Consider the following 20364-nt stretch of genomic DNA (forward strand, 5'->3'; position numbering starts at 1 on the left):
ACTGCTATTTGATCTTCAACTTAGCAAAAGACACAAACCTCAACTGTAATTTCGTATTCCAAGGAGATTTAGCTGGTTGCTAAGTAACCATGGGAGAAAAAGATGAAATAGGAAAAATTTTACTAACTTCCCTTATATTTACTGCCTTCAGAAAACAATTCTCTTTTCCATAGAACCTGTTTCACAATTTGTACTTGGAAAACTGAAAGCGTGAAATTTTTCTACAAGCAGAAATATGCAGAACAAAACTATTTTAGGCACAAAGCAATTTCACAGGGTTAGTATTTGTTTATATAGAACAGTCTACAATACATCTCAGTGTTTAGACAAGCAAAATACCTGACTAAAAAAGCAAAAATGTTTGGGGAAAAGTTTAGCTACCTCAGAAATAGTTGGATTTTCTCAAATAGTTTGATAATAATAATAGAAGAGACCATTTAATGATGGTGGTCACCGAGCTTCAAGCTTTGGTTATAGTACCTAATAAAACCCCTTAAGTTTTGGCAACTAGAAATTATAATTTCATTTTACTGGTTAACCTACTGAAGTTTAAGTGGTTAAGTAAATTCTTTTTATGTTCCAAGCTAGTAAGCAGTTGAACCAATATTTGAACTCAAGGTTATTTGATTCAAATGCCCTTTTACTTTTGTACAAAATATTCATAGAAAACTTACGGACACTGAAAACAGTGTGGTGATTCCAGGGGCCGGGGGTGGGGGAGAGGGAATTGGGGGAAGTGAAGCAGGGTATAAGGGGGATAAATGGTAATGGAAGGAGAAATTGATTGGGAGTGGTGAACACACAACCCAGGACACCAATGATGTGTTATGGAATTGTGCAACTGAAGCCTGTATAATATCGTTAACTAGTGTCACCCCATAAATTCAATAAAAAGAAAGAAAGAAAAGACTTCAATTTTATTTGTTACCTCATAAAAGATGCTTCAGTTTAAATGATGTTAAATTAATCAATACAGCAAATACAGCACTGAGATTTGGGAATGTTAGGTTATCAAAACAATTCAAAAGGATGTAAATAGAGACTTGGGGGTCCACTTTAAAAAACAGAAGCTTTATTTTTCTTGAAAATATATTATTAAACTAAAAAAATTTAAATTATTAATATCTAAGTACCCAAGGAGTTGATTTAATCTAAGAAGCAGGAAAAAAATACGATTTGAAAATAAATATTGCATTTCACATTGTTGGGAAGTCAATTTAAACAATATTAATCTAGAAAAATATGTATCAATTAGTATAACAATGTAGATGATCATAATTAAGGAGGAGGAATTTAACTTCCAGATCCACAGATGGAAGATTTTTCTTTTCTGTTGCTTCTCAAGTCCATTCTCCTTTTGCTATAACAAAAGTTCACTTTGGCAAATGAATTTTTAGCTCAGCTTGTATGAGTTTGATATTATTTTGAAGCAGAAAACTTGAAATCATAGAAATAATACTCCTGTGAACCTAACCTTTTCAAGATACATTGAAAGTAGAAGTTTTAAAAATTATTTCTCATTGTTCTTCTCATTGTCTACCATGCAGAGGAATTTTTTCTTTTCCATTTTTTTCCTTTCTGTTTCCATAAGCTAATCACCATTTTCTCTGATCTTCATATCCTCTGGCCTACCTTTAATTTTTTTTTTAGTTTTCTGAGTTTTCAACTCCTAAATAATTCTTTTGAAAATGGTTGAACTGTGTTAGTTGTTTTTCTTCCTTCATAGCATATTAAAATGATTCTTTACTGGGGAAAAGGGTAATGCTATAAGGATCCACATTTGTTGAACTTTAGCCTTGCTAAAAATAAAGACAAAATTAATTACTGTGGTATAAGGACATTTTTTTCAGTAGTGAATTCATATATAAATTCCCAAATGGAATACAAGCCACATCTTCCAGGAGAAAATATTAAAAACGTCAAGAAAAACTTCCTGGTGACCCTAGATATGATTCTTTTATTGCCAGCAAAGCTAAAGATAACATATGAAGAAAACTCTAAACAATATTACTTCATGTCTCAAAATCAAGAATGACAGGTTTCTGAGAAACTTATATTACTTTTAAAAAGAGATGCTAGATAGCATTTTTCTAATTTCTGAAAACTGCAAAGTAATAACATAAACTTAATTATATAGTTCTTCAAAAGGAATATTATATCATTGCCTGATCAGTGAAGATTTGATTTTGAATGACTTATAAATTTGATTAAATTATAATATCAAAAGGTTTGGGATTGGCATATCCTAAGTAGAATTAGTGAAGGTTTTTTTTTTCAATAAAATGGCAAAAAAATTGCTCTGTTTAGTATGTGTATGTGCTGATTAATAATAATAGAAGAAGAATAAACCAAAGATAACAAATAATGATCTCTCAATGTACTTTGGCTGTGTGTGTGTGTGTGTGTGTGTGTGTGTGTGTGTGTGTGGACACCAATAAGCCTGAGGATAGGGGAGAGGTCACTCCAGTCACTGGAAAAAGCAGAGATGAGCAGCCCCAGATGAGAAGGGTGCGGATAAGTGCCATGGCTACTAGATCGCCCCAGAGGAAAAAAATGACTGGAGGATATTTAATGTTTGAACGAACAAGTTAGGTTAAGTCTGGGTTTAAAAGCATTCACTAAGTACCCGCCAGGTACAGACCACCAATCAATATTCATCAGGAATGCAGAGGTTTTAATCATGGTTTCCACCATATTTAGTCCAAATCCTGCTTCTGTTTCTCAGGTGTTCCCAGAAAAAGGAAAGGACTCCTCTAGATCTGGGGCCAGCAAACAGGTCCACCCACCTGTTTTTGTAAATGCTGTTTGTTGGAATGCAGGCAGGTCCCCTCGTTTGTGTAGCGTCTGTGGCTGCTTTCAACTGCAACAGCAGAGCTGAGTAGGTGCCACCGAAACCAAAAGGCCTCCAAGCCTGAGACGCCGACCATCTTACCGTTTAGGATAAAATTGACTTATCACTACTCTAGACCAGGGTCTCTCAACCTCAGCAGCTCTGACATTTTGGGCCACTCATTCTTTATTTTGCAGGGCTGTCCTGTGCATTGTAGGATGTTCTGCAGCATCATAGACCTCTGCCTACTAGATACCAGTTGTACTCCTGCAGTTGGGCTGAGCAGTATGTCGCCAGCTGTCACCAATGTCCCCTGGGGGGTAACGACAAAAATTGCTTTTTCATGGCAACCTACCTAGCATCATATGGAGAAGCTTGAAGAAATTGTTATTGAACATATAAAAATAATCATAAAGGAACTTCTACAAGCTCTTGCCTCTACCTCTACCCTACCCCACACGGACTCGGACACTCGGCCTTCCGTCTCTTGCGTGAGGCGACAGCTCTCCTCTGCGGGCCAACTCCCCCCGCCCCCCGGAGATCTCACCTCCCCTCATCTACCCAAGGTCATCACTGCCACCATTCTCCCCTCCCCACCATGGCATCGCAAATTTGCTTTCTTTACTGGATGACTTGCGCTACTATGTCTCCTATCTTACAATAAATTAAACCTCTTTCTTTTTTACATCTCCTCTTTATCATTGACATTTCTTGGATCCCATGCGCAGCATATCTTCTGGAGAGATCTGCAGATTCAAGAATTATGATGAATCCCAAACTAGGTAAGTAAGAAATCCATACCTAGATCTGGAACAATGAAAACAAAGAGCGCCGATGACAAGGAGTTTATCTTAGAAGCAGGCAGGACAAAAGAAGAAGGTAATCCAAAAAGGAAGAGAACTAGACTGACAGCTGACTTCTTATAGAAAAACTAAAGCCAGAAAATGGCTGAGTATCACTGAGGTCCTTTGGGGAGTACTTGTTACTGAGCCCTCCTACTGAAGAATTCTCTCCTCTTGTGGTGTTGATTCAGTTGCATCATCTTTAAAATAGGGACAGTGACAACAGGACTTGTCCTGCTTACCTCACAGGGCAATGAATAGATAGTAATTCCCCTTCTCGGTGTCATAAGGCTAAATTTGTTCTTGGTTCATCTTGAATTCCTAAGCACATAATCTCATTTTGCATTGTGATAAGTGTATATGACATCAAATAAATGTGGTAATATAGTTGCTAATCTTTTCCTCTTTAACACCTTGATAGTTCAGTATCAAAACAAAAAAGCCATTGAATAAACAAAAATGCTGTAACTAGTAAAATATTCTAGAATCAAAGATATATTTGAACTGTTCCTTGTACAAACCTGTAAATTGTGAGCAATTTTACTTTTTCCTTACACATATAAGGGGTAAAAACTTTGGATTTATTACTATTAAACCAGTGGTCATTTATAATCAATATCTGTGGCAATTCTAGACAAGCAGACAGGCTGATGACAAACAGTTCAATAAATAAAATAAAATTATTTAGCAACTGTTAATTGTCAGGAGCCAGCAATGTGGCTGTAATGTAAACTGCTTGACAAGTTTAAAATGTTTTGATGCTCAATAGGTCTCTGCACCTCTAGATAAATATTTAAATAAGTACCTGTATGTTATGTATGTGGCAAGATAAAAAATTTTTTCCATTCTCCTCAAATTTTTCATTTAATGGTATTCACACATGCACTTGCGCATGCCCCCTTTTCTCACTGATCCCTTCAGCACTCCGGCCCATGACAAACTAGAATATTCGAAGAAGAAATCTCAGGTTTCGGCAAAGCAGAGAAAGGAGTCAGACTGTGCTATAAAAAGAAGTCTACTAGTAAGAAAAAGTTTTGTCTGTCTCATGAATGTCTCTCTTCGAGAACCAAAGGAAATAAAACACCCCCCAAACTTGATTCCTTCAAAGGGGCAACTCAATGGGAAGAGTACGGGTGTAGCCTCAGCATCTGTGTTGCTAACAACTGATCAATAACAACATTCTTATAGACAGAAAGGAAAGCTTTGGACAAAGAGGAAATCTTTGTCCATGTTAAACTGTAGTACTTGCAGACCACCCAGGAGATGTTAACTGGAAGACAATTGGCCCAGTCACTGTGGAATTTAAAAGAAGTTTAGATTTTTTTTAAAACTATATTTTATTGATTGTGCTATTATGGTTATCCCATTTTTCCCCCCTTTGCTCCCTCCACCCAGCACCCCCCACTCCCTCAGGCAATCCTGTCACCGTTGTTCATGTCCATGGGCCATGTTTAAAGTTCTGTGGCTACTCTATTTCCTTTACTGAACCTTATATCCCCGCGGCTATTCTGTAACTACCTATTTATACTTCTTAATCCCCTCACCTCTTCACCTATTCCCCTGCACCACTCTGCTACCTGGCAACCATCAAAAAGCCTTCTGTATTCATGGTTCTGTCTCTGTTCTTCTTGTTTGCTTAGTTTGGTTTTTTACTATCAATTGTTGATAGATATGTATTTACTGCCATTTTATTGTTCATAGTTTTGATCTTCTCTTTCTTAAATAAGTCCCTTCAACATTTCACATGATAATGGCTTGGTGATGATGAATTCCTTTAGGTTTTGTTTTTCTGTTGTTGTTGTTCTTGTCTGGGAAGCTTTTTATCTGCCCTTCGATTCTAAATGATATCATTGTTGGGTAGAGTAATCTTGGCTGTAGGTCCCTGCTTTTCATGACTTTGAATATTTCTTCCCGATCCCTTCTAGCCTGCAAAGTTTCTTTTGAGAAATCAGCTGACAGTCTCTTGGGAACTCCCCTGCAGGTAACTAACTGCTTTTCTGTTGCTGTTTTTAAGATTCTCTCTTTATCTTTAACCTTTGCCATTTTAACTGTGGTGTGTCTTGCAGTGGGCCTCTTTGCATCCATCTTGATTGGGACTCTCAGTGCTTCCTGGATTTGCATCTCTATTTCCTTCACTAAATTAAGGAAGTTTTCTTTCATTATTTATTTTTTCACATGATTTCCAATTTTTTGCTCTTTCTCTTCTCCTTCTGAGAGTGGCTTCTTTGCCATTGTTGCAGGGCACATCAAAATGCTCAAGGTTGCTGGTGAATGAGACATGAGCAATAGAGTGAGAGTAAGCTACTTTTTCAAGAGCCTTGGCATGAAGACCCAAGAGGCATCGTGGGATGAAGGCAAGTGAGGACAGCAGTGAGAGATGGCAATGAAGCACATTGGACAGTTTCTGGTATTTGAAGAGGTAGAATATAATTATTTTTATTGTGCATGCTGAGAGAAATCTAGTATGGAGGTAGAATTTAAATGTGCAAAGCAATGAATACTGATTGATGAAGCTTATTTCCCCTAAAGGGTAGGAGATAAAGATGGACTCCAAAGATCTGATGCAAGAGACTAACTTTGTAGTCAAGTAGGAATAAGTATTTTAAAAAAGAAAAAGGGAATAAAGATGAGGACAGATGCAGAAATATCTGGAATAATTGTAGTTAGAAAACTGCCAGGTTGTCTTGCTGAGGCCTCTGTTTTCTGTGACATTAGAAGCAAGCCTCCCTGGTGAGAAGTTAGGGAATACAGAGTAGCTGAGTAGCTCTGCATCCCCGTTAGTGTTTTGTCTAGAAACTACTTTTTTGGCATTCAGTCTTATCACCACCTGGATGGCCCTCAATGAGAACAATGAGCTAAAAGTCCCTGCACAACCTTTGGTACCAGGAGTTCCCAGGGGCCCACATCATACCCACTTCCCTAAGGTGACACCTGCAGCTCCAAGAAAGCACTGATTAAAGGTGAAAGCAGAGCTGAATAATGGTAGACAATGCAGCAATGCAAATACAATAAAAAGATACTGTGTTCAGGAGGTGGTTTTAGGAGGTAAGCATTTCAGTAACCTAAGACTTGCATTGTTTTCAAGTTCTCAGTTCCTGTGTCTCTTATAACTAATTTGCTATTAGTGTCCAACATCCAAAGATTGACAAAAACGCGCCATTTAAAGTTCATCCTTATGCAAACATCATTTCTATTCCCAGGCTTTCCAGAAATGCTTAATTGAGTGGGACAGAAAGGAGATGTTAGAGTCAACACGAAGAGAATGGCAAATAACCCAAGTCTATTTCTGTGCCCCACTCATTAATGGGTGACTATCATTGCCAAACCATTTACTGTTGCATGATTATGAATTATTAAAAGTGCTTACGAGTTGTGATGTTGTAATCAGTTTTGTATATTTTTAATTTTACACATGGATAAATTTTTAATGCAGGAGAAAGCAAAGATAAATGAGGAAATTACTGGCAGAGCTACTCTGCAGAACATGAAGGAGATTAATGCCCTGAATATTTCTGTCTGTAAGAATACAACATTGATGATCAACTGAAGAGAAGACTAAACAAAGCACAAGGGAAAATTTCAAAACCCTATTTAGGTTACTGATACTAAACTCTGGGAATTTTGTGTATCCCCATTTTGAACTGAGATGTAGCTTATATATGTCATAAAATTCATGGCTTTTTAGTGCATTCACAAAATATTTTCACCACCCCAAAAAGAAATTCCATACCCATAAGTAGTAACTCCTCATTTTCCTTTTACCTCAGCCCTTGGAAACCACAATCAACTTTTCCTTCTCAGTGGATTTGCCTGTTCTGGACATTTCATATAAACGGAATAATGCAAAATGTGGCTTTTTGTGTTTGGCTTCCTTTTCATAGCATAACGTTTCAAGGTTCAACCACCATACAATGTATCAGCCCTTCATTGTTTTTACTGGCAAATAATGTTCCATTGTATGGATTTACCAAATTATGTTTACCCATTGATAAGCAAAGGTGATGTCAGACTGGATGAGGGTGCGTCCTAACATCAATGACTAGTATCTTTATATGAAGAGGAGAGGACCTGTCCAATGGACACAGAGAAAAAGACCATGTGATACAGAGGCAGGAACTGGAGTGATGCAGCCACAAGCCAAGGAATTACAAGGATTGTCAAAAGTCACCAGAAGCTATGAAGAAGCAAGAAAGCACTCTCTTCTAGAGACTTCAGAGGGAGCATGGTCTTTCTATAACACCTTGATTTCAAACTTCAGTGCCGCAGAACTTTGAGAGAATAAATTCCTATTGTTTTAAGCCACTCAGCTTATGGCAATTTGATAGGGAATGTCCTGGGTAAAAAAATACAACATCTTAATTTATAACAATCTGGTTCAGGTTCATACTAACTTAATATCAAGCATATATAAGAACTATGCCCCTATATGTCTCCTTTCACTCCCCTTTCCATTGTGTTGTTATTTTATATAAATTATATCTTTATACATTGTATGGCCATGAACACATATTTCTAATGATTGTTTTATGGAGTTATCTCCTAGGAGGCAAAAGAAGCTACAAGCAAGAATTACACTTACACTGTCTTTTATATTTATCTTTGTAGTTATTCTTACTAGCACTCTTCCCTCTTGTGGATTTGATTTACTGTCTAGGTTCTTTCTGAAAGATTCATTCTTTCTCAAATGTTCCTCTGTGTGTGGGGGAACATGACTTTCATTGTAGCCTTCCTGCATAAAGCCTCAAGGTCAGACAGGGCTTACAGCCTTCTCAGATCTGTCCCAGTGTGCATACAACCCTGCGTATGCACGTAGACTTATAGATTCCAATAATATGTCAGAGCTTTACAAAGTCCCCTATGGACATAGATAGCATTCCTCAGCTCTTCCTTTTCAGTTTTTCATTAGACTATATTTGCCCCACCCATCCTCACTGCCTCACATAGCTGCAAAGTTAAACAATTGTCACTGGTCATTTTCAATAAATGTCCCTGGAGAAAGGCACGCTACATCTGGTGAGGTCTGAATCAGGTCAAACGAAGACATGCATTACAAGTGCAGTTTGCTAGAAAGCTGCCAGAGAGCTTAAATAATTACATTTCTCTGAGAAGAGGACTTTGAATTCTCTTCAAACCCACCCTGACCCTCCGGTCACTGCACGGCTGCTGGTTTTCACCATGATTGCCAGCTGCTGGTTTTCTAGTTTCCATGGGCCTTGGGGAAGGGAGATAGGATCGGGGTAAATTTAAAATGTCCTAAAGCGAAAATTGGACAGGTATGTGAAGAGAAGAGAAACTAGACCACCTTCTTATACCACACACAAGAATAAATTCAAAATCTATCAAAGACTTAAATGTTAGACATGAAACCATAGAAGTCATAGAAGAAAACATAGGCAGCAAACTCTCGGACATTGCTCATAGCAATATTTTACTGGATATATCTCCCAAGGCAAGGGAAACAAAAGAAAAAAAATAAATAAATGGAACTATATCAAACTAAAAAGGCTTTGCACAGCAAAGGAAAACATCTATGAAATTAAAAAACAGCCTACAGAATGGGAGAACGTATTCACTGATAACATCTGATAAGGGGTTAATATCCCAAATTTATAAAGTACCTACAAAATTCAACACCAAGGAAACACAAACAACCCAATTAAAAAATGGGCAAAGGACTCAAACAGACAGTTCTCCAAAGAGGACATACAGATGGCCATAGACATGTTAAAAGATCTCAACATCACTAATCATCAGAGAAATGCAAATTGAAACCACAATGAGATATCACCTCACACCTGTCAGAGTGACTATCATCGATAAATCAACAAACAACAAGTGCTGGCGAGGATGTGGAGAAAGAGGAACCCTTGTGCACTGCTGGTAGGAATGCAGACTGGTGCAGCCACTGTGGAAAGCAGTGTGGAGATCCCTCAAAAAATTAAAAATGGATCTGCCTTTTGACCCAGAGATCCCACTTCAGGCAATATACCCAAAGGAACCCAAAACACTGATTTGAAAGAACATAGGCAGCCCTATGTGCATTGCAGTGTCATTTACAATCGCCAAGATATGGACACAGCCCAAGAGTCCCTCAATAGATGAGTCGATAAAACAACTAGGGGATATTTACACAATGGAATACTACTCTGCTATAAAGGAGGAGAAAATTTTACCCTTTGCAACAGTATGGATGGACACAGAGAACATTATGTTAAGTGAAATAAGCTGCAGAGAAAAACAGATACCATATGATTTCACTTATGTGTGGAATCTAATGAACAAACTCAACTAACAAGCAAAATAGAGACAGCCATAGACAGAAAGCAGAATGGCAGCTAAGGGTGGGGGAAGTTAGAGGGGTGGAAGGATTGAGCAAAAAGGAAAGAGGGCTCATGGACAACAGTGCGGTGACTGCTGGAGGGAGGAGAGTATGAGATGACTAACGGGTAATGGAAAAAAATACAATAAAGATTAAATCACAAAAAAAAGTCCCAAAGCTTGCTGTTCTTACTGAGATGCAGCCATTTTCTTGAATAAATGTTCCCTGCATTTTTGGTTAATTTCCTGAGTTATAAAAATGTTAATTTTGACTATATTTGCCAGTATTTTCACTGCTTTCATAGAAGAAAGGTTATTTGATGTTTTTATTCTGACACACTCAATAATGTCACACCCATACATTGAAATTTGAAATAATGAAATAAATGTATCTGTGCTTTTTACTCTAATACATGTTTCTCAGAGGTTTTATCTAATTTGTGAACAACAAGTTTTCTTGCTTTTCTCCTTTTTCCTGATCCTCTTCATTTTACTATTTCATTGCTCATGTGCACCTTTACTAGAAAGAGAAAAAAGACAAAGATTAGAAAACTCAGTTTGACCTTTCATTTTTCTTGAGGTGCTTTGATTTAAAAAAAAAAAATTCATGAAGATCAAGTTGAGTCTGATGCCTAATGAGAGATTTGAAATAACTTGATGTATAATTTTTCATGTTAATTGTATCCACTGTCATCATGTTTTTTAAAAATATTAACAATACTCCTAAGTGCAATATCTACTACGATGTAGTCTACTCAAAAATGATTAATTCAATTTAACTTTGCTTTTAGATAGTATCAGGGATGCAGGAAAAAACAGATTAAGGAAGCAATCAGGCAAAAGCAGGAGATGGTTCTCGCAGAAGCCTGATCGGGACTGTTCAATAAGTTGGTGTCATAAAAAAGAATTGTCCTGGTTTAAAATGCACTTATAATCCTTAACAACCAGACGCAATATGTGGGCTAGAATTAGATACTTCATTGAACAAATCATCTGTAAAGAACATTTTGCAGAATAATTGGGAAAAAATTGAATATGTCCTGGGCAGTGGTGAAATAAAAATTTCCTGAAACGAAAAATAGAAATTATTGATTGGAAAAAAGCAACTCACAAAACAATATTTACTGTATAGTGTCATGTGGGCAAAAAAAGTTTATAAAAAACACCTAGAAACATAAAAATTTAAATATTAAGTGCGATTACCATTGAGTGAGAAGAATTTGATGCCAATATTTTATCTGTATTATCTATTTTCCTTTTTAACATCTTAAAACACCCACTTCTTAGAAAGAGCATTATAATCTCATGTTTCTGCATTAAGAACATTTTTGATGATGTTCACTTTCAAAACTCCCCGTGAATATTCTTAGATGATTCATGATCTATCTTCTCTGTAGCACATCAGTGAGGCTGACTATAAAAATTCCATTATCACCTTTGGTAATATAATCTGTATGGATTTTAAAGCAGTATTTCCAAAAACTTCAGGCGCTTTTGTTACTAATTAAAGAATTTGCTTACTTTGTAAGCAGTTTTGCCCACCTTTGCCCACCCCACAAAATGTTTCATTTGGAGCCTGTCGCTCAGGCCTGCCACCCTTTTGACCAAAGACTCACAGTGGCCGTTCCAGCTGACAGCCACAGGCAGACACAAATCTTAACAGAAGCCTCCCTGAATGTTAACTTCCCAGTTATTTATCTTCTGGGAAGTTACTGAGCTAGATCTTCACTTCCCAGTTGTAAGACGGGAATAAAAGTTCTATTTCTGCAGCCCAAAAGACCTGGCATCATCCCTGACTCTTTTCCTTACTCGTTGCTGATTCACTCACTGTTAACCCTGGGCTCAAAGCAACCCCTTCCTGTGCCTGGATTACTTACTGCGGTGGTCTGCAAATAGGTTTTGGTGCTTCTAACCCTTGCCCCACTACACCTATACTCAGCACAGAGCATGGAGTAAGTCATGCTCAAAGCCACATAATGACTCCCCATTTCACTAAAAGTAAAAGCCGAAGTCTGACAAAAACTTACCAGGCTCCACACGATCTGGTCTCCCATTAGCTTCCTCATCATTTCTCTTCCCGTTTCCCCTTCACTCACTCCTCTCCAGCCACACGGGCTTTCTCGCTATTTCTTGAAAATACTCAGTACGTTCTTGTCTGGGAGCATTCACGCTTTCTGCTGCTCCCTGCCTGGAACCCTCTTCCCTTAGACTGCCCCTTGGCTAACGTCTCCAAGCCTTTGTCTGAAGGCTATATTCTTAAGGAGGCTTTCGCTTTTGAAAGATCACTTTTAAAACTAGCAAGCTGCCACTCATCCCCTCCTTCCTGACGCCTCTTTCTCCTAGTTTTTATTTTCCATGTCATTTCCTTTCCACAGCTTACCTTTTACCAGAAATAAAGCACAGTTCATAATGATAAAAGGATTAATTCCTCTGGAAGACATAATAATAGAGGAGTATACACTTATTATGAGCTTCTAAATATCTGAAGCAAAAACTAACAGACCTAAAAACAGAAATAAATCCACAATTATAGATGGAGATTTAAACCCCCTTCTCAGTCATTGACAGAGCAAGTACAAAGGAAGTCAGTGAAAGTATATAACATGTGAGTGACATTTAGCAAATGACATAGCCCCAAACGCAGAATCCACATTCTGCCCAAGTATACAAGGATTTTTCATCAAGACTGGCCACAGGCCGGCCCCCAAAATAAAAGTCATGAAAAATTTCAAAAAGTTGAAATCATGCAGAGTATATTCTTTGAACACAATGGAATTAAAAATCAGTAACAACTACTACCTATAAAATTCCCCCAATTTGGAAATTTAATAACATACTTCTAAATAAATAAGAGAGGGAATCAGAGGGGAAATCAGATAATATTTTTGAACTGAATGATAACGATATACAACATACCAAAATCTGTACAACTGAGGCAATGATTAGAGGGAAATTCATATCTTTAAATGCACATATTATAAAAGAAATGGTTTGAAATCAATGTTTTAAGTTTCCGCAGTAAGAAGCTGGTAAACAAAGAGCAAATTAAACACAAGGCAGAAACAAAGGAAACAGTAAAGCTAAGGGGCAAAAAATCCAACAGCATTTAACAGACAAACAAGAAGAAAATGAACAAAGCCAAAGCTGATTCTTAAAAGAATTTAAAAGTGCAAAACGCCTACCAAAAGTAGTAGAAACAGAAAAAGAATAGACTACTGTCAGCAATAAAATGGACCTTGACTACAGATCCCATAAACATGAAAGGATAATGAGTCACTTTCCTACCACAATGAGCCTCTCTTCCCTGCTGTCCTCACACAAAATGATGTGCCGCACCCTTCCAACTGCTAAAGCAGCTACTGAGAAATAGAGTGTGCATAAATGCGGGCCCTGTAATGCTCCAGCTCCGCACACACCTTCAAAGCCTCCAAATTCAGCGACGTTATACCTTCAGAACTATTACCCTAATTTGAAACTGAACATATTTTGCATTCTATGGGGCTCAGTCCCTACACTGAGTTACATCCAAGGAAGCATAGGTCAGGAGACAAGTGGTTTCAGAACAAGAGCTCCAACCTTGATTTCTCTCCAAAAAAACATCAAAGGATTCCACACCATAAGCTATATCAACATTGCTCAAAACAACCCGTGTCTGTCTCCTTCCCAGTCCCCTTCTACCTTTCAGATACCCTGGACCCTAAGTTTTCCTAAACCTTTCCCCACTCTCCTGCTCTGGTATCTTTCCTTCAAGCCTTGCATTTTTCACCTCATATTGCTCCAGTGAACATCCTTGAGGGAAAATCTCACCACCACTTCTGCATCACACGGGACCACTGTGGAAAAGCTACAGGGTCTGATAACCTCCTGGTCCTCCCTTGAGCCCAAGAGAGTTCAACATAGAGGCCTTTCAAGAATGTGATTCTTTTAATTCTGACTAATTTCTCTCAAGAAATTCCCATGAAAATTTTCTAGAGAATAAAATCCATTGCTTTTTTACTCTTGTCCATTTGAAAAAGAAAAAAAAAAAAACCCAGAAGATAATTTTGAATTGGCCCTAGTGTTTAACATTCAGAGATTATAGTCACAAAAATCTAAAGAAGGGAGGAAGGGCTATCAAATGTGGAAATTGCCCAGGCATTTGTGGTGTTTAAATGGACATGATTTTCCCATTCTTTATTTATTTTTATACACACACACACACACACACACACACACTCATTTGCAAGATGACTTTACTTTCCCTGCTATTGAAAGGTAGAGTCTATTTTTCCAACTCCCAAGTCTGACGTTGGCCATATAACTGCTTGGGAAAATGGGGTGTTATCAAATGGGACAAGTGGGTCGGAAAGGACTTGCACCTTGGGGCGCACTCACTTGCTGTCCTCCCTGCTGCCATTTAAATAGCCCGGGCTAGCCTTACGGGTGATGAGAAACGTGACCTGTTCGTGCCCATCCCCCCAGCCCACAGCCTGCCAGCTACCCAATGTGCCAGTCAGCCTGTCTTAGATTATCTGACCTCCAGCTGACCCATCTGCTGACCATAGACGTGTGAGCCAATCAGGCAGAGATCAGTCAAGTCAGGCCAGACGAGAATAGCTCGGCCAAGTAATCATGAGTTCATTAAATTTGGTTCAAGCCACAGTTTTGGAGTAGCATGTTATGCAGCAAAAGCTACCTGAAACAGCATTAAAATTATCCAATCATGTATGTTATTAGTTAACAGACACCTACTGAATGCCTTCTGTGTGTTAGGTCCTCTTCTAGGCACGGGATCCAAAGACAAAAAAGATGTGGTTTGTACCTAGAGGGGTCCCCAACTGAGTAATAGTATACAGATACCAGCAAATAGATAATGGCAGTGCAATGTGATGAATAACAAAAAAAGCTATGATCAAAAAAAAAAGAAAAAAGACATGGGGGTACAGACAAGCCTGACTCATTGGTTTGGGGTGATTCAGGGAAAAAACAAATGTGACATCAGAATTAGATCCTCACCAATAACTAAGGTTTATGAGGCAAATACTTAGGGAGGGAATTTGAGGCAAAGGAAAAAAACCTCTGTCAAGGCTCAGAGACATAACAGGACAGGAAATGTTCCAGCCTGAAAGGGGATGGAGAAGTGATGATGAAAAAAAATAGGTTCAAATAGCCTATTTGGGAAAAGGCCTAACTATAGTAGAAATACCACAGAATGAAATAAATAACTAAAGTGAAAAATCACAGCAAACTTGTTGGAGTATGAATTATCACAATTGTTTTCCTCCCTCCCATGCTCTCTTTGGACCCTGCTGCTGGCAGTAAGGCTATTGGAGTGCAAGTCCCCTCTTATCTACTTTATGTTTACTCTGATAGTTTACACTATCAGTCTCATTCTAAGTTCATGTAATTACACTTACTGTCTTTCAAGTTGGAACACCTTGTTTGACATATATACCCCCAATGATATCAGAGGCACAGTTATTTGCAAAGCAATTTAGCATTTTTTCATGTTGATTTCAATCAACAGTTTTCCAAAGTCAACTCTTTAGAACACAGTAGAAAGTAATCGGTTTAAAATACAAGTATACCCCACTTTTCAAAAGTTCATGTTACCCCACTTCACTCTTAGGAAAGACCTACATCAGTACCTGTTTCTGCTAATGAACAGAAATCTGAAGATTTTCGCTTTTGTGTACCCAGTGTCCAGCATTTGTTTTGCAGCAAGCAGTCACAGAGGCAGCTGCACCTGGAGCTGACAGTGGCCCTCAGCGTTGTATCTGTGAGCATCTGTGCTGCATCTGCGCTCTATCCCCATTGGTTTCGTACATTCATTAGCAAGATGTGTCTTAAGGCATCAGAAAAGCCTTAAGAGAGTTTGTAAGGGTGTTATGCTTAGTATAAAACCAGACATAATTAGCGTTCCCATTATTGTGAGCAAAATTAAAACGCTGTGTGTGCATTGAACATACCTGCATTTGGCTATCCATACTATTTACACACAGAAAAAAGGAGAAAACCTTGAAAGCTGCCCAAGTTACTATCAATTCTGCTAGTAGCAGTGTCTCTTAGACAGCATCTAGGAATAGATAAAATGAAAAGTCTGTTGCTTAAGGGGATGGATGGTTGGTTGAATCAAGCATGGTGTTTCAGTAAGTTACACTGAAGGAGAAATTAGTGTTTTTAATAAGTGAAACTACACTGTGCATAATTATTTCTACTTTTACAGCCTGTGTTTATCATATCATTCCTACCTTCACTATATGTTAGTCTTATTCAAGGTTTTATGCATTACTTGGTATGATTTGGTAAGTTACTTTTTAATGGTAATTGCTTCTTTGCTTTACACCATTTCAGCTTGCAAAAGGTTTCATAGGAACACTACTTTTGAATAGTGGGGGGAACCAGTAATGTCATCTTTCCCAAAGTCATGGAAATACACTTGTTAATAAATGCATTCCTCAAGTAACAGATTTGTGGTCATGTGTATTTCACTGTACTGAAAAACATATCTTTGAAGTGTTTAGGGAAGAGTTATGGGAAGAACTATTTCAAGTGAATCTCAGCTTAGAGCACCCCCTTCTCTGGGACCTGTCCATGTATGTGGCATAGTCACCAGAAATGGAATCGGAGGCGGAGAAGGCCAGGGGAGCAGGAGGAGTAGGGGAAGGGGAAGGGGCAGAAGTGGTAATTCCTGTGTAACTTTAGGCATGTCACAGCCTTCCAGAACCAAGCCTACACAGTGCCGGGCACAAGCTCCATAAGTGATTATTGCGTGAACACCCTCGCAAACTAAGCTTCGATTTCTCCACATTTAAAATGAGAAAATAAATGACCATTGAAATACCTACGAACCCCAAGATTCAAATGTTTTTTCCCGCAAGACAATACAAAAGAATACAAAATGTATACATTAGTTCAATTTATTAAGTCTTATCTAACACATCATTGCATTTGCTCTTTAAAAGGAAAACAAAGTATAAAACTATAAAAAATAATCCTGAAAATTGTATCATTTTTTCAAAGCATGATATTAAATACGAACCTTTCAATTGAGACGTGCAGCAAGGAATCATAAGGAAACGTAAAAGGTGAAAAATGAACATTGACATTGAAGCCAATTACTGTCACAGTTGTACAATTCAGTGGCATTCAGTACATTCACAATGTTGTGCAATCAACAGCATCTTGTTCTGATATATTTTCATGACCAAAAGGAAACCAGTACCCATTAAGCAGTCTCTTCCCCAGATCCTAGCTACCATTAATCTGATTAGTCTCCATGGATTTTCCTATTCTGTATATTTCATATAAATGGAACCATACAGTATGTGGCCTTTTGTGTCTAGCTTGTCACTTAGTCTGTTTTTCAAGGAAAGCCATATCCTTTCCCATTTGAGGAGAAAACAATGTAAATCATGAAAAAAAATACAGTAACATCTGAGGTAAATGCGTCAGTGCAATTATGTTTCAGAATGCAATTCAAGTTTTCAGGATGATTGGTGCTTAAAACACTGATCGAATGAACAATACATCTGTAACATTTTAAAAGCAGCATGAAAATATTTAGAATGTATGTCCTCCAAATTATTAATCATTCAAAAGCAATTTATTTTCATAGGTCAGAGTTTTCATTGCAAACCTATTGGAATGTTGTAGGGAATCAATACCATTTTCCACTTTATTTCAAATTTCTTTCTAACACATGTAACAACCTTTTAAGTTATGAATTGATATAAAGCCATTGAGTTGACCTAATGAAATATTTGCTAGGAAATTCTACTCCTGACTGGATATAGTACCTATTTTGTTTTCCATTTCTATGGTTTGATTTATTTTAACCAAATAATGTGGTTAAAATGGAAAGATATTTCAATTATTCAAGACTACAAATTTTTGAGCTGAGATACTTTAAAAGTTGAAGAACTTACTTACTCAAATATACACTAACTGACTAAAGCTACTTATCATAGGCTGATTAGCAAAACAAGTTTTTTAAAACTATGTACTTAATTTAGGTTTTTTGATCACCTGGTCAGAAAATTGAATTTATGTGATAAATAAGCAATGAAGACAATTATTAGGGAAAGGAGGGTTTCAATGAAAAAAGCAACTAGGGGAGAGCAAAGGGCAGGATCTCCTTTTTTCAACTTCAGTCTTTTGAGTTACTGTTCTTATATGAGACCACTGAATAATAATGAAACAATTAATGTCACTCTTTAACTGGAAGGGGTATAGAACTCTTAACTCCAGGCAGTTCCCCTGCCAACTAATGAAGCAACACATATCAACCTATTTAAGGCTATTGTCTGAGAAAAAAAAATTCTACCAATTTAAATTAGAAAAAGGTAAAAAGTTAAACTTGATGAATTTGCTTGTACTGGGAAAGGATAATTTGACCTGATGATTTGCTCAATCTTAAGTTCAACAGAAATGCAGTTTTATTACTTTCAAACACATATACTATTACCACCACTAGAACTAGCTATGTATTGAAGAATCATTTCCTATCACCGTATTTGCATGCAAATGGGCTAATAAATTACTTGGAGGGGTGCTTAAGATTTTATTGGTGTTAAAGAAATAGAAACATATTTCCCTTGCTTTTCAGTTTGCTTTAGAAACGTTCTTCTTCACAGTGAAGAATAGATACTTCAGCCCAAGTCAAAAAGATAAAAAATTATACAAAATAGAAATTAATATCAATGAGTTTTCACCTTATTTCTATAAAGCATTTCATGAATCATATATGTAACCTATTTCTTTGTAGTTCAGTAAATTAATGAAAAGTCACTCCCCACATAATACAGTGGATCATTCTGAATACAAAATATCAGTTTTGAAATGTCCTAAGGTATTGATAAAAAAAAAAAAGCACCTCAATGTGTATCTCCATTATACATCTCAAGATGTATTAAAACCTACTTGGCCAATTTATGATTATACATGCAAATAAATATACATATAAACAATGAACTTATAGAATTTGTTACCACTCACAGATGCAATAAAATACTTGTAAAAATTCAGCAAAGACCGTAGTTTTTGCAAAGGATTTTCACAGCAACATACCATGCATAATTTCTATTTTTCTTTGTGGTATGACTCAAAATTCTTTCTAAAACAGTTATTAGGAACCAAATATTCTAGGCAAAAATATTTTCCAAAGTAGTTTTCTTGTATCTAAATGTCCCTTCCCTTTCTGTAAGGTAGAAAAGTGAACCATGTTAGGACATATTTCTTTCAAATACCTCCACACACTCATCAGTACCTGAACTTGGAGAACTGCAGCTTTTTCATCCATAAAATGGAAACATGAAAGGACATCTTTTGAACTTACTTTGATCTTTTAAATCAAAGAAAATAATTCCATAAAAGGTGACTTTAAGAAGCAATCCTTCCTCTTCCCTTATTTAAAGTTTACTCTGTTAGAGCTGGCCTCTGCTTACATATGTCAAATGTTTTTGTTTTAAATCCGGTTTAGATGAAATCCTAACAGGACCCACATTAAATTGTTTTCAACACAATGCCCAAGTCACTGAAGAGTTGATTTTCTCTACGGGCGTAACTCATGTTCTCTTCCTAGGCTTCATGAGCATGTTAAGTAAAATTACTTAGGACAGTATTTAGCTAACCAGCCAAACACATTCTTTCCATCCTAGACTTCGTCCAGCTTTTTGGAAAAAATGAGGGCCAATTGCTTTCTTTCTACAATTCTAAACATCCACCACTGCAGGTCCCAGTTATATCACCTTCCAATGTGGTGTGTCACGCATGAAACAAACACATCTTTTTAATGTTTGCATAACTATTCCTTAGAAAAATTTTAAAATTGATAAGCCCCATGTCTTCTTAAGTTGAAATGCAAAACTTAAATGTGTTTTGCTTCTAAACACCAAATATTACATTCAAATCACCAGAGGTAAAAAATCTGTTATCAATATAATAATAAAACTACCCTGTCTTCAAGGGATATGGAAATTGTATTGAAAACCCCATTATCTTCAGTGTTACTAAGATCCCAATATCCAATGTTAAGGAAAGTGAATAATAGCAACAATATTGATGGAGTATGCAACACAGTATCAAAGACCAAAGAAGATTTTATGCTATTGATAAACTAACAACTCAACCTTTAATCTCTCTCATTAAGAGTTGAAAGGATTCCTACAAATAGTATTTGTCTACTTCTACTCCCTTTACTTATCCTAGAAATCTAATACGTTCACATCACTCTGCAACCACTAAACAAGAGAAAGAACAATAACTAGGCTAAATGGTAAGTGCTAATGAGCTATGAGTTGCAAGGTCACTACAATTTGCTTTGAACAGAAGAAACACTAGTAATAACAGTACATTAAAATACTAGTAAATACTAGTTTTTAAAGTGTCCAAACA

The sequence above is a fragment of the Pteronotus mesoamericanus genome, unplaced genomic scaffold (assembly GCF_021234165.1).
Source record: "Pteronotus mesoamericanus isolate MK-2021 breed Mesoamerican mustached bat unplaced genomic scaffold, CSHL_Meso_final contig_20, whole genome shotgun sequence".
Lineage (NCBI taxonomy): Eukaryota > Metazoa > Chordata > Mammalia > Chiroptera > Mormoopidae > Pteronotus > Pteronotus mesoamericanus.